Source organism: Hemicordylus capensis, chromosome 3 (assembly GCF_027244095.1).
Source record: "Hemicordylus capensis ecotype Gifberg chromosome 3, rHemCap1.1.pri, whole genome shotgun sequence".
In the NCBI taxonomy this organism is placed as follows: domain Eukaryota; kingdom Metazoa; phylum Chordata; class Lepidosauria; order Squamata; family Cordylidae; genus Hemicordylus; species Hemicordylus capensis.
The window spans coordinates 228,642,603-228,658,065 of NC_069659.1; the positions used below are offsets into that span (position 1 = coordinate 228,642,603).

The 15,463-nt window shown below is 43.4% G+C and overlaps 1 long non-coding RNA gene across 4 annotated transcripts in view; it reads left to right on the forward strand.

Moving 5' to 3' along the window:
- LOC128348802 (uncharacterized) overlaps positions 1-15,463 on the forward strand; it is a 144,728-nt gene that overhangs the window by 74,325 nt on the left and 54,940 nt on the right. The window contains exons 4-5 of one of the 4 annotated variants that reach the window (XR_008318341.1): positions 3,302-3,353; positions 12,670-12,775. The exons of 1 other annotated variant lie outside the window; for it this stretch is intronic. This is a non-coding gene — a long non-coding RNA (uncharacterized LOC128348802). Of the gene's footprint in view, positions 1-3,301; positions 3,354-8,928; positions 9,063-12,669; positions 12,776-15,463 lie in introns of those variants that run through there. 2 more of the 4 variants (XR_008318337.1, XR_008318340.1) reach the window with 2 other exon arrangements.

Sequence of the window (15,463 nt, forward strand, 5' to 3'; positions counted from 1 at the left end):
CTGGACTTCAACTCCCATAATCCCCAGCCAAAGGCCACTGGGCCTGGGGATTATGGGAGTTGAAGTCCAAGAACATCTGGGAGCCCAACGTTGAGGATCCCTGCTCTAGACAGTCAATGCAGCACAGCTCTATTCAACACACACCACGCATCTCCATAACTTTACCCTTGCCTTTGTTGGGCAAGATCCACTCCACAAGATTAGCTCAAAGTAGCAATGAACTTCTTTGTCTTTCATGGAATCTGCCACCTTCAGGGTGGGTAAGATGGATTGGAAACTGCCTCAGGGCATGTTACTAGGTATATCTATCTGTAGCCAAAGCACATGGTTTGGAATCTGCTTGGATCACTATCCTACAGACTCTCGTATTGGAGAATTGGAGCCTTGCTCCTCGCTTTTCTTCCCTTCTTTTCGGCCTTTTCCCTGTGAGTATAGCCAACTAACATACAACGAACCAATGAACCAGGGAAGGATAGGTAAACTTAACCTCTTGCCCTTCTAATCCTCCTCACACACACACCCGTTTCCAACCTCCCCACTTTCAAGCACTTTCCATGGTAAGCCTTAAGCCAGGCTCTGGTCAAGTCTCCTGGCCAAGCCAAGCAATCTCTATTTAGGACTTCACCTAAACGATTGCCCACCATATTCCTGCTTAGAATATTAGTTAGGATTTATTGCCTTGCTTAACTAAACTTTTGCCTTCTGTACCCTCATTTACGCTTAATAAAACTGCTGTACTCTATTTCTGCCTCCTCATCTTTTCAAAAACACCCAACCTGCTCAAATTTGAGACTGGAAACAAACTGCTCCCTCTAGCCAAGTGAATTCCCCATTCTAAGCCAAAAGCATAATCAAGTTACTGCTCGTGCTTACCCGTTCATACTTCAGCAGTGCTCTCCCCAGCAGCCCACATGGCAGTGGTGTGGAGTCTCAGGTCCTGGCTCCTGGCTAGGCTCTCACTCCCCTGCCCTCCATGCATGTGTAGGAGCAGGGACTCCATGCCTCCGGTTCACTGCTGCATGCCATGGGCTGCTGGGGAGAGCACCACCGCAATACATACTGGTAAGCACTAGCAGCATTTTCTCCCTTAGTTCTAAAGGTGCCTCTCGCCACTTGCTATCCCGGCAGCACTTGTCTGCCCTCACCAAGGCCACCCTAAGCTTTATGCTATTCCCAACTTTACAATACCTTTATCTAACTTTACAATTGGCACTCGAAGTGTCAAACTGGTTCAAGCCAGTTCTATCTCAGTTCGGCCTGCCTCTATCTCCGACAGGCCAGTCCATTTCCTGAAGGAACTGTTGAACCGGCCCAGTTCGTAGCAGACTGGTTCTCCATCTAATGGTTCATGCGCACCCCTATAAAACCATACTTTGAACAGCATTGTTCTGGAGCTTCTTATTGACATCTGGAAGATCCCCAAGTTGAAACCCAAAGTCTGTCTAGTACAACACACCCCACAACCCAAAGGCAGGATAATTCATCCATTTTCTCCCACAAATCAGTCCAAAAAAGCCAAATATGTTGCTGGAGTTCATAATTTTCTGGTCAGGAATATTAATCTCAGTGACATGTAATGCTGACTTTTAATTTGAGGTGAGCTTTACAATACTGTGAGATCTTCTTTAGCTTGAACTTTAGCTTGAATTGTAATTCAAGTTGCAAATGAACGCCTCCTTCCTTGCCTGCTTCCCTTCCTTCCACTTGCCTATATGACAGTAGCAGGACAGGAAGTGCTTGCTTGAAGACTTCCTCAGTTTTTTGTTCCAGCGAGGCTTTGTCCATGTCTCCACCATTCCAAATAAGTGGAAATGAGCAACAGAACAGGCTACAGAGGCTTATGGGTGGAGGTTGTGAGAGGTGTCCAGATTCTGTACCTTTCCTGATATTAGCAAACACGTTCTGAGTTAAGTTCTTTTTTAAATTGCAGGGGTGGAGGATAGATTAGTTTGCTGAATCTAATTCTGAATTGAGCCAGAGTTTGCCCATCACTAGCCAAAACAATACAAAGCAAAAACAGAAAGCACATGCCTTGCAAATAAACACCAGAATACTCCCTCATCTTCCATGTTACATGCAGCAAGAGAAGAAATTGTTTCTTTGCCTCACACCAAAGATGCCTCATTATGAACAGTAGATGAGATATGAAACCTGCTTTAGTTGTATATATTTTAGGGATTTATTTAATATGCAGGAGCTTTTGATCATGTGAGCCATCAGCTCTAGCCTGAACTTGAATATCCCAGAAGCACATCCAGAACATCATCTTCTGTTTGTATTAACTAAGGACTATCTTGGTGAATTGCCTAGTAACTGCTTCTGTGATTTCTCAATTCACACACAATGTTGAACCTAATGGTAAGCTTAATGGTGGTGCCAGCTACAACATTATGACCTCATAGAATGCAACCTCCCAGTCAGGCAGAAGATGGGGACAGTAGGATTCATAGGCAACTGCCAGCTCTCCTTAAGCCTAATTTGGCATATAGTAGCTCTGTATGTATGTCCATACACACACAGAGAGAAGTCCTACACTGTTTGATTCCCCCGGGAATGGGGGAGGAAGATACAGTATGTATCAGGTTTCAAACTTGGCATATTATGTAGTTTTATTCATATATGGCACCTGTGACTGATGCACTTATTTCTCTTCTCTAATAACAACATTCATATTACAAAAGTAATATCAAAAGCCCCCTCCAGTACATAATAGTAGGAAGCAATGACTAAAGGAACTCCTGAGTAATATTTGAAGTGTAGAAAGTCTGAAGAGTATATTACCAAATAGTTCCCTTCCTGCTTGTCACAGGAGGAGCTCAACAATTGCAGCAACTCTGTGAAGTACTCCAGGTTTTTGTGTGGGGAAGCAGAAGTGCTAATAGCACTAAAGACAAAGATATCCGCATGATTTTAAGAATGCTTTTTTTTTTTTCAAAAATAGGTTTTGAAGGACAAATCACAGGAGAATCAATTTTGTTTAGTGAAGCTCAGAATATGTTTTAGTCTCAGGGTATCTTGATTTACATTATTCAGTGACAAAAATATGATATTTCCTCACATCCCTGCTTGAGAAAATTGAATGCTCTTAATTATAGAGTTTATCAGTTGGCAGTCATGAAATGCAATAGTCAAGAGTATGGGGTGTCATAGTAATATTATTGCTGTGTTTAACAAGAAATGCATCTGTACTCTTTGGTCTCCGTTTTCTCTTGCCTTATGCATTCTGCATTTATTCTTGTATTCATGAACGGTTTCAAAAGAACCAAGAAGCTGATGACGCTTCATTTCTTTTCCACTTCAGCGATGCTACCTAAACAAAAACTGAAGAAAGATGTGAAGATGTAGATATGCTGGTAAAAGCTGTTTACATTATACATTTTGCTGGGAGAACAATACCCTAAACTCTCTTCTGCCTCTGACTTGGTATATGTCCAAATAAAGAATCAGGTTGAAATGAGCTGAGGGTAATCAGACAACTCTTAATAAGGGATTCTTTCACACAGAGCAAGAGGTTCTATATACCAATGGTTTGCCATTCTGCCCAACAGCCAGATGTGGGGCAAGGCAGGGTTTGCACCCAGCTCTCAAGGATGCAGGACAGATGTTTGCCCCTCTGCCTGGCCTTGTGCAGCTCAAATCTGCCAGCCAATCAGGGAGGAGAGTGCTGCTGCATGCTAGTGCAGTGCGTCTCCTCCCCACCCAACCACAACTTGACCAGATCTTGGCTCCCTCCTGCTCTCCCATTTATTCAGTGAGAACAGCTGGTTACTTGTGGGCCGAGTAGGAATTTTTTGCTTTCAAACCTGATTGGCGTTTGTTGGAGGGCTTTTTTGCCTACCCCTCACTGAAATGATTTAGGGGTGGGAGTTTTCTGGTAGGTAGTTGGCCACACTGGCAGGTGAGTGCGGGCAGGGCCAGGTAAGGTATATTGATGTTCAACTGGAGGCACCTTTGCTGGGTGAAAGGTGGTTCCATAGAACAGTCCCTAAGGTTGGGAATTGACTGCTTTTAGGTGGCTATTTGGCTCATTCACTCAGAGCTGTGTGGTTTGAGGTGGGTATGACCTGGGTGGCCACCTGCTTGGCTCAGTAAACTGTGTGGCAAGGAGTAGGCTAGGCAGCTGAAGCTGCTGGTCTCCTCCTGATCTGGTTGCTTCACCCAACGGTATGTGGGGCTGATAGCGCTTGATAGGAGGCCGAAGGCCCTTGTTAGGGGTTGGAGTTGCCCACACTCTAGTTTGGGGTTCTCACTGCATCCCCCCCCCCAAATTCAGTTAATAAAGTGTGGCCCTAGTTCAACCCAGCTGTGTGTGTGTGTGTGTGTGTGTGTGTGTGTGTGTGTGTGTGTGTGTGTGCTGTCTTCTTTGGGGTCTGGGGACAATTCAACCTGCCTTCCCTCAGATTCCTCAAAGATTTCTCAGTAAAAGCACCAGTTAATGGCACAGAAGCTTTCATGAAAGAACCCTATACCTGAGTAATAGAGCATGGTTCCTTTAAATCCAAAAAAAAATGTTTCTCAGAGGAGTGGAGCTTAAGAAACCAGCCTTTCAAGATAACTAAAGCCCACAGTTAGCTCCAAATTATTGCTGGAGTAATATTCCAAGCTTGCTGCTCTGAGTTGCCTGACCCTGATACCAGCTCCACAGTGGTCTAACCATGGTCCTGATCTCTCATGAACTCGTATGTATTTCTGCAAGTCCATGGGGCCTAGTCTGGAACAGGATAGCAACTCCCAAGTATTTATGCCCAATAAGCCAGTGCAGGATTTTCAAGCAGCTCACTTGTGTCAAAAGGTTTTGTGAATAAGCACTTGATCTACTCCTTATATTATTGCTGGTTATATCAAAATAAAATGTGTCCACATCAATATATTTAATATTCAGAGGGGTGCACCATACATTTGCAAATTGCAGCTGTTCTCTTATTTGTATAATGTCTCACATTACAGTGAACAATAGTTTGTTACCTGTTTGCTACCTGTTCTCCCTGTATATTTGTAAAGGAATAGATGTTACAAAACACCATTTCAGTCTTCCGTATTCTCTCATTAAAAGGAAACTGGCCTCTTTAACCTAGCTTGGAATTTCTGGCTGCTTAGGAAAGCGTAAAGTGTTAATCAGTATAGTTGGGGCATGTATCTAATAATTACCTTCATTCCTTAATAGATTAATTAATTCAGGTAAAGTAAAGTGTGCCCTTGAGTTGGTCTCAATTCCTGTTGACCACAGAGCCCTGTGGTTGTCTTTGGTAGAATACAGGAGGGGTTTACCATTGCCATCTCCCATGCACTATAAGATGATGCCTTTCAGCATCTTCCTATATCACTGCTGCCCAGTATAGGTGTTTCTCATAGTCTGGGAAACATACCAGCTGGGGATTCAAATTGGCAGCCTCTGGCTTGCTAGTCAAGTCATTTTATTTGTTCTAATTGTGTAGAGCAAACCTTTTTTTTAAAAAAAAGGCTGCAAGCTTGAATTGGTATATCATTCAACTAAAAAGTTACTTCTTGAATTGGTGAAGGCCAGTTTGAATCAATAAGGGAAATTGTAATTGCCCCCACACCCCAGCCACAAGGAAAACATAGACACATTTCAATTTGGGTAAAAGGGCCACAACATTATTAAATAATCAAATTAGTGAACTGAGTGTGGAATAAATTCCACCACCCCCAACACTGCGGGCCTGCCAAAGGCCAGATTCAGACATTTATGTCCTTACCCATGCCTTGAAAGGGCAACACACCCAGACTCAAGGATAGAAGCAGTGCAAACCTGCTTCATCTCCATCATTGCCAACCAAAAGGGTCAGAGCAACTTCTAGGGCTTCACCCCCTCCAAGCCGCATGGCCTTTAAGGTTTGTGAAGCCCTGAAACAGGTGTCATGGCGAATCCAAGTCCCTGAGCCTCTAAGGAGCAATTGACCAATCCAGCCTTTCAAACTGCCCAAGGGTGCTCACTGATCTCAAACCCGTCTACACCTCCACCCAGCCCGCAAAGTACCTGATCAGTTGTGACCTATGACTGACTAAGACTAGGAAAGACAGAACAGAATTGACAAAAAGACCCCCCAACATGGCCAATCAGCTGAGGGGCCAAAAATTCCTACTCAGATAACCAGCAAAGCCCGCTCTGCCCTGAGGGATGGGATGGAGAGGAAGCCACATTAAACACAACTGGGGAGGGGAGGGGAGGGGAGGGACATCCTCAATGATGTGCAAGCCTCACCTCCCCACCAGCCCTGCCCAATCAGGGCACTCCCTCCAACTCTCTGTTGAGGGGGTGGGACAAAGATCCATCCCCCATCACGAGGCTGCAGGATGGGGCATTGCTGCAGCTGAAAGTTAAGGGCACACTAGTTTGGAGATGTGGGAAATGTTTTGCTTTTTGTATGTCATTATGATTATGATAGCAATGAAACAGAGCCCAAACCATTTTTCTAGCAATTATTGGAAGCTTTTGTTAAGAATTATAAGTTACCAGAAGGTGATATGTGTTGTTAACTAGGGGTGTGCAATTTGGATTTTCGGTGTTTCAATTTGGATCTGAATCGAAACACCCTTGATTTGTTTTTGGGTCCGAATCTGACCCATCCAAATCACCCCAGTTTCGATTCAGATCCAAATTAATCCAAATCCAAATCCGAATCGATTTGAATTAAAAAACTGGGTCCCAGGGCCAAAAGAGTGGGTTGAGGTGGTAGTGCCTAATGGGTGGAGGCTATCACCCCAATTGCAGAGGGATTGGGAAGAGGGTTGATTTTTGGTGAATTTTTGAAATTTTAATGTCTTCTGCCCCAGATCCCACTTTATGCCCCAAATCTGCCCCAAAGACACTAAAACTTCAAAAATTTACCAAAAATCAACCCTCTGCCCAATCCCTCTGCAGTTGAGGTGGTAGCCTCCACCCATTAGGCACTACCATCCCACCCCACTCTTTTGGCCCTGGGACCCGAAATTCAAGTAGATGTCAGATCGGACCTTTTTGCATTGAAGTCAATGGGAGGCAAAAAGACGGGAAATTCAAATAGATGTCATTGCTCAAAATGGAGGGGGAAGAAGAAGGCACTTATCTCGGCCACAGAATGGAGGGCCGAAACAATAGATAATTCGGAGCCCAAACAGGGGTGATTCGTTTCAGCTCCGAAACATTTTGGGGAGCTAGGAGGGTGATTCGTTTCGGGGCCGAATCACTTGCAATTGGCTGTTTCAGGTACAGATCGTTCTGTACCCGAAACATTTCGCACATCCCTATTGTTAACCAGGCAAAGTCATTTTACGTAGATTATACTTCTAGGAAAATTCAAGAAATGAAATCTAGTAGGTCCTCTAATTTGGGGGGGGGGTAACATTCGTGGTAACTGCAATATTGGAGTGCTTGGCATAACCCCCAAAATAAAGTTAGGTTCCTGAGTGTTAGGTCTACTCTCTGAGAGTGGATGAAACAGCCAGTCTGGGGAAAGTGGCTATTTAAACTTTAAACTTCTCTGTGCATCAGCTAAGAAGTGTGGGGAGAAGAGGCCAGAATTGATGGAGCAGCCTGCCCCTCTTGTGCTGATTCTTTAACGCTCCCTGCACACCATCTGAAAAGTGGGGAGAGGGGCTATTAACCACAAATAACTGAAACTAACCCCCACAGTAGGTTCTGAGTTCCCTCCCTGGCGTCTCCAAGTTGGGGCTGAGAGAGATGCCTGCCTGCAACCTTGGAGAAGCCACTGCCAGTCTGTGTAGACAATGCTGAGCTAGATGGACCAATGGTCTGACTCCGTATATGGCAGCTTCCTCTGTTCCTAACTTAATTGGTATGCAGGGAGGTGGCCTGCAAATGGGCAAAACTGCTATTCCAGTGTCACTTGTATAAGTTTGTTTTGTCACTTGTATAAGAATAAGTCACTTGTATAAGAATGTTTTTAAAATGTGCTTGCCAAAAGGAAATAAAAGAACGGTTTGACATTGGTAGGATTTCAAATTCAAACATTATTCATTATTCATTTATCACCGTATGTGGTGAATTATCACCATATGTGGTAAATTTGAATCATAGTAAATTTGAATTGGAGAAAGATCTGCTGCTTCTCTTTGGCATGATGTCATTTTGGAATCATCGACCTCATTGTTGTGTTAAAAATCTGTTGAAAACAATAACAGTTAAAATATGATAATTATATTCAAAATTTCTTCTAAAAATACAAAAATTTAAACCTTTCTCCAAGCATATTCCAGTGTAAAAAGCATTTAATTCAGCTAATTTAAGTGGCAGGATTGTTCATGCGAAATTTGATATATGTAGGTAACCGAGAAGTATTATGAATTTCTTCACAATTTCTTCTTAAAATACACATTTAAAAAAAAAAAATTCCCCCAGTATATTCTGGTGTAAAAAAAATACTACATTCAGCTAATTTCAGTGATAGGATTGTGTATTTGGTATCTGTAGGTCATCATGAAGTTTGACTTTATTTTACACAAACCAATCAACAAACCTACCTACCAACCAACCAAACAATTGCTCAAAATATATAATATACGTTATTATACTTGGTTGTTTAGATTGTTTTAGATCCACAAAATGAAACTATATTGCCGTATTTAAATAAAATCAATTAATCAGTACACTGGTCAAAAGACAGGTGATCAGCTACAAATCCTTAAATTAGCTGACATCCCTAAAAATAAGTCTGAGCCAGGAGGAGCATGCTCTAGCAAAAGTTAGCTATGGCTGTCACATTCCAAACAAAGGAATATAATTATTAAACTTGGATTGGTTTAAGCCCCATTGATTTCAACAGAACTTACTCACAGATAGCTCTTAGATTATTTTCACAGTGTTATTTGAATTCCCACTTTAAAGTGAAATGCACTGGCAGTGTAAGAACATCTTGAGAATTAGGCTAATGACTTGAAAGTCATATTGCTACTCTTCTTGAGATGCAGAAAAGAACAACCATCTGTTTGAAGAAGAATCCCAAAGAAGGTAAAAGGAAATCCCAGGATTCATTCCGTGGTGAGATGAATGCATCTCTTGAACTAATTTGGAAGTTGATTATTGAAATTGAGGTCTCCCAGCAGTTCCCATGAAGGTAATAAAAAGCACTCGTGGTGAATTAAAAGTGAAGACTCTACAATTTGCCCCTCCCCCCGAGAAATGGAAAGATAGTCGGGGGGGAAAATAATTTGATATTGAGACCCAAATGTCACCATATCCAAAACTGTATACTTGTCATAAGAAGCTGAAGACTGATAAACACTGTGATGCAACAAGAATGAGGATGGTGAGCCAGTTTATACATTCAGCAGAACTAAAGCTTTTCCAGGAGCGTTCTAGGAACCTTTGACTGCAGTGGGATGGGGGAATCACATGCTTGAATGCTCCTGCCTTTCAAAAATAAAACTTAGATGGAAATCACAAACAAAAACAGCACATCAGGAAGAAAGCTAGGGTGAACTTCTCTGTTAGCCATCCTTTCTTTCCATATGGAGAGAGGGTCCCCCCCCACCACCAATAACACTGAGAACTGATTCACTGTTATGAAGAAGTAAGGGATGCATAAATAAGTGCGATTTTGTATATAGAACAGAAAGTTTTCTGCTTCCAGTGTTACGTGAGGGACTCCCACGCCACCTCCTCAAATCTTGCATTTAAAGCAGGGAGGTTCATCTCAGTGTCACTAATGCTTTTGCATTCCCCATTACTTTGCAAACATATGGAATCAGCCCTGAGACACACTTTATTTGATGACATCACTGCCACTAGGAACATAAGCCACATTCTTAGCTCCTTGTGTATAAAGTGCCAGCCATGTGATTTGGGTTTATTTTAGCCGCATTCCTTGAGCATGGTTAGCACTGGCCCAAACAACACAGTCACAGCTTCACTCACACAGCTAACTCCATGGTGAGGTGCCTGCTCACCACTGCAGCCATTGTACTGCTGGGATAATGTGTGTATCAGGACTGATAATTGTGTGCAGTTGGACAAGACCCTACAGCATTCCAGTACAGAGTGGTAGAATAGAAGCATTCACCCATCCATGGACAAGAGGTGTATTTTACATATCAGTCAGAACCAATGTTTGTAATTGCCATTACTTCTTCAACAAAAGTTTTCCCCTGCAGTATCTTTGGCTCCAAGGGATATGAAGGTCTGCTCTTCCTTCTCTGCAAGTCATTGAGAATTCTGCAATTGATTTCACAAGGAATGTGATTAGGTGCTATTTAAGACAATCCTGTCCATTGCCAGAGCATGATGGCTTCCTCCCTGTTCAATGAAAATGTGATTTGGACAATCAGAGTGCAGTCCTTTCTCAAATATTCAATGCCTGCCAGCTTCCCCCCACTTCAAATATTCATAAACCATCCATGAATAGGGTCAGTCAAAGGCTTCCAGGCATTCAAAAACCAATCTACATCCATTTCAGCTGCCTATAGCATTTTGGCCACTTCCTTCAAGACTTCCATATAGGTAGACAATCTGGATTTTACATGGTATTCCTCCTCTGTCTTTGGGGAAATGATATGCTATATTGATTGACAAAATTGATGTAGTCCGTTCTCTAGGGATGTGCGAAACATTTTGGGAACAGAACAATCTGTACCTGAATCAGGCCGTTTCAGGTGGTTTGTTTACAAAACGAATCACATGTTTGCACCTTCCGAAAAATTTGTTAACAAAACAAATTGTCCCTGTTTCGGCTCTGAAAGTTTTGTTATTTCGGACCTCCATTTTGTGGTGATCTCTGAGTCAGTCTCCATTTTGTGTTTGACGTCAATTTGAATTTCCCACCTTTCCAGCCTTCAGATTGGTATAGGAAAGCATGAGCTGATTTGCTGAGAATTGTCTACTCATTCCTGATTAGCTCTTTTGGCTCTGAAAGTGAAAAATGACTCCTTATTGGCCAGGGGAAGGTCGAAGAAGGGGCAAGGGTGGGGGCCAGTTCACGGAGGGGTTTTCAAAGATATTTAAAGAGGCAGCAGCCCACCATTCTTCCTTTCTGCCTCGTGGGAGAAGAGAGAGTGAGCTTTGCTTTTTGCTTTGCTGCATGGCTGCCTGTTGTTCTGCCTTGTTGCCATTGTTCTGCCTTGCTGCCAGCCTGCCTTGTGCCACCCAGTCTGTTGAGCCATCCTGGGGTGGATTCTCTCCTGCATTTCTTTCTTTCTTTCTTTCTTTCTTTCTTTCTTTCTTTCTTTCTTTCTTTCTTTCTTTCTTTCTTTTTTTCTTTTTTGAGAAAAAGAGAATTCCATCTAATTCCCCCCGCCCCCGATTTTAGATGACTAGGAGGAGGGGGCTGGTGTTCAGCCTGGCAGTGCACATTCCACCCCCAGCAGCACTGCTGCCACCACCACCAATTCTTCCCTGTCCAGCAGCGCAGTTTCTCTGGCAGTGGTACCAACAGAGCGGCCAGTGCTACCTCCATGTTCTGCCCGCCAGTGGTTCACAGAGGTCTTCATTGGTATCTTGCCAAGGGGACAGGAGGAGCCTGCTGCTCCCTGAAGCAGTCTATTCTGCTGCACCTGCAGGAGCCGGGGAAAGGCCAGGAGATGAACCCATGCCAGTTTTAGGCATCACGCTGCCATATCTGGCCAGACTTGGCAACCCTTGCTGTATGGTTCCTTTCATGCCTACCAACCCGTGTCTTGAGTGAGAGGTTGTTCTCCATGGCCGGGGACATGGTGACCCCTCTACACTCACATCTGGATGCTGAGTTGGTCAAACAGCTGGTCTTCTTGAAGGCCAACCCCCCCTGCTGGACTACCGAGCTGGCCATGGAGGGTGAGTGACTTGCGCCACCCTGCTGCACAGTGCCTCCCATGCCATGGCAGCTCATTCCGACCAAGATGTGTCACAGCTGCTGACACATCCAGCAGGCACCACCACACTGCCAGCCCAAGAATGGTGAGATGGGGCACTGCTGCTGTGCTGGCACTCAGGGCTAGGACAAGTGTGTGCTCCCTGCATCAACGAGGGGTTCTCCCAGATGTTGCTGAGAAAGACTACAACTCCCATTTCCCACTGTTTCAATGGTGGGCCGCTATCAAGATTAGTAGGGACAATGGGAGTTGTAGTCACTCTCAGCAGCATACATCTGTGGATCCCTCCCTCTTGCAGAAGCATCCGCTTGCCTGGTCCTGAAGGCCAGAAGACAGAAGCGGCACACCATCCATCACAGAGGCAGGCTGCTGCTGTTTGTGCAGACACAGGAATGTTTCTGAGATGCTATGTCTCACACATGCTTACGTCAAACTACACACACACACACGAGGGGAGCACACTGTCACAGTTAATGTTGAATAGTGTTTATTTCAACCATGCATGACACCACGAGGCCAATGACGGAGGTGGGTGATGGAACATCCTGGCCTGGCGCCACTATGGCCCAGCACCACCACCACCACCACCCCCCATCCACAGAGGCTGTGGTTGGTGGGGGGGGGAGGCATAGGGGAGGGTTTTGGAAGATGCATGCTGATATGAAAGAATTGCTTTCATTGACTATTTTGAATTGATGCTGAAATGAAAATGATGAATGTCAATGTGAAATATTATGCTTGCATGCTGATGCTGATGATGTGATGACGATGAGTTGTTCATGCATATGTGTTTTGTAATGTGGCTTTCACTTATCTGTTTAATGTTTGTTGTCTGAGACTTTGCTTTCCTTTTTCTACCTATGGAAGGTCTGTGACTGAAGCAGCAGCACATACACACATCAGCTCAATGTTGAACCAGTCTGATGTCGAACTGGTTTGATTCAACGGTTCGGGGTCAAACCGAACAACCCCAGACCAAACACCCCCTGAATGTATATGGGGGTTGCCAACATTTTTCGGCTTAAAAATAAAATAAAAATAAAAATATATTTTTTACCTTGGTTTCATTATCTCAGTGGTGAACTTCAGCCATTCATGGTTATTGTGTGCATATTTCACACACCCAGTGGCATCTCTATCTTGGAGGCACTTCAAGAGGCAGCATGGAGCCATGTTGTGATTCTCATTTCCAGAATGTGGAGATTTTATTGGCAGAATTTGGAGATTTGGGGAGTTTGGGTGGGCAATAATGGAGGAGTTGGATAGCTGGAGTGTTCAATGTATAACTTATTTCCAGGGACTCATTTCTGCCCCTGCTGTTTTCCCCACCATTTCTAGCATTTTTTCATGTACTGAGGAACCTAACCCTATCATTCCCATAGGCACAAGGTGTCCATTATCATGTTTTGGCATTCACAGTGGTAGCAGAGAATGTAACCCCACAATAGCTACGGGCCTCCTGTATAAGAAAATGGATATCCAGTATGAAACAATGGTACATTTATAAGAAAGAAAGCGAGAGATAATGAAAATGATCTTGAACTCTGATGGAACTACAGATGGTTATTATCTATTTTATCAGCTACTGTATTCATGAACCAGCATGCAATTTGACAGAAGAAATACACCTTTCTTGTTCCTTTTCTCTGTTATAAGAAATCAGGTGTTTCTGGAGAGTGGTTGAGTGAGCAGATTAGTGGTCAGGAATGCTGATAGGAGGCTTGAAGGAGAACCTTGATGGACAGCTGGGATATCTGTCAAAAGCAATAGCTGCTACAATTAGTGAAGGCTTCTTACCACATGAAGGTTCAGTTTAGGTTTCCTTTGGGAACTGGATTCTAGACTTTTAGAAGGATATTGGGAGGGAGAATGTGCATATTAGCAGCTAAGAAGACGCAAGAACATAGTATACATTTTCAGTTTAATCACACCAACCCTTGCAGCAAAATAATTGGAAAAACAGGTATGGCCTTGATCAAGCAAATAATATAAAAACCAGTGTAGCATGTACTATATTGAAAACTTTCAAGTAATAAAACATTTTGAATAGCATTGCTTGCCAAACTATGTCAATACAAGATAATGGCTTGGGCAAATTGCACAAGTAAGAAATTAGGATCCTCAACAGAGGGGAAAAAATGGAATAATAATATTGAATTTGTAGTAGGGATTCAGTGAATACAATTTAATTAATTTGACACTTGACCTGAGTTAAAGAAAACTACTGAAGTGCTTGAAATTGAATACCTTAAAGAGACAAGCACAAAGCCCGTCAATGATGAACAAATGTAATTGTTTATAATTTGCTTTGAAATATCTGTTATGTAGGGAGCTTTTATGCCACTTGGAGGACCTTTGAACATGTTTATAAAGCAGGCGGTTTCCCAAGAAAGTCACAACCACAGACTTAAATCCAATTAAAATATTTCTTTATAGGGATGTGTGGGGTAGTGTGAGTTGTAGGGATGTGTGAACCAGTTCTAGATAGAATCAGTTCTAGAAAGAGCCACCCTGCCTTGACGGTTCTAGGTAGAGCCCCAAACTTTAAAATAAAAAAATAGAGCCGGTTCTAAGTCAAACCGGACCAAGCTTGGTTTTAATAGAGCTGGTCCTAATTGGCTCAAGTGGCTTCAGTCTCCATTTTGTGTAAGAAAGAGACTGTCATCCATTTTGTGTCACTTATGTCACTAGGAGTAATTGGCTGTGCTACAGATTACAATTGGCCAGATACACCTGGCCCTTTGAGTGGCTTTGGAAGTGTGTCACTCATGGACATCTGTCACCCCATTGGCCAGGGCGGAGGAAGAAGGGGAGATGCTCCAAGGAGCATTATTCAAAGTTTAGAGAGAGGTACAGAGAGAGGTTTGACTGACTCCTGCTTTCCCATCCACCCCCTCTATTTTTTAAAAATATAATATTTAAGTATTTTCCAGGCTGGGTATAGTGGTGGTGGTGGTGGTGTGTGTGTGTAGTGAATGTGTGGTGGGCCCTTATCCCTCCCTGCTGCTTGTTGCCCAGCCACCTAGCTGAGCTCCAGTCCTCTCACTCATTTTTCTGGCCCATGTTTTCTACATAATGAATCCCTGTGTAGAATCTATGTGCCATCAGAGAATCCAACACATTGGATTATCTGATGTGAATAGTGTTGGATTCTTTGATGGCACATAGGTTCTACATAGGGACTCATTATGTAGAATCTATGTGACAGCAAAGATTCTAATCCCCATTGGGGGACAATAGGTGGGGGACAATAAGTGTTGGGCTAGTTACATATTACCTGGGGATCTGGTTGAGGGGACTAGTGAAGGATATTGACTTTGGGGATTTGAGATTATCCAACAAGCATACTGAACAGGTGTCAGTACGGAGGTCAAAAGTGCAGGATGTAAATGAGTGAAAGGTAAGCCATGGCTGACTTGCCCTGAGGTCTCAGGAGTGCTAAAGTATCCATAGGGTAAACTCTTCAGGGTTGTCAAGGTGCCAGGTTTGGTTCCTTGTAGGGTGAGAAGCTGCTGTTGCTCTTCTTCCTTAGTCTCCCTATAAGGCTTTTAGCTGCAGTGATGATGAACACTGTCTCATTCTTAGACCCTCCTATGGGCAGGCAAGTCCAGACTGTTTGCCTCTTTAAGAGTGTAGGGGGTTGCACAGGGGCCCAATTTGG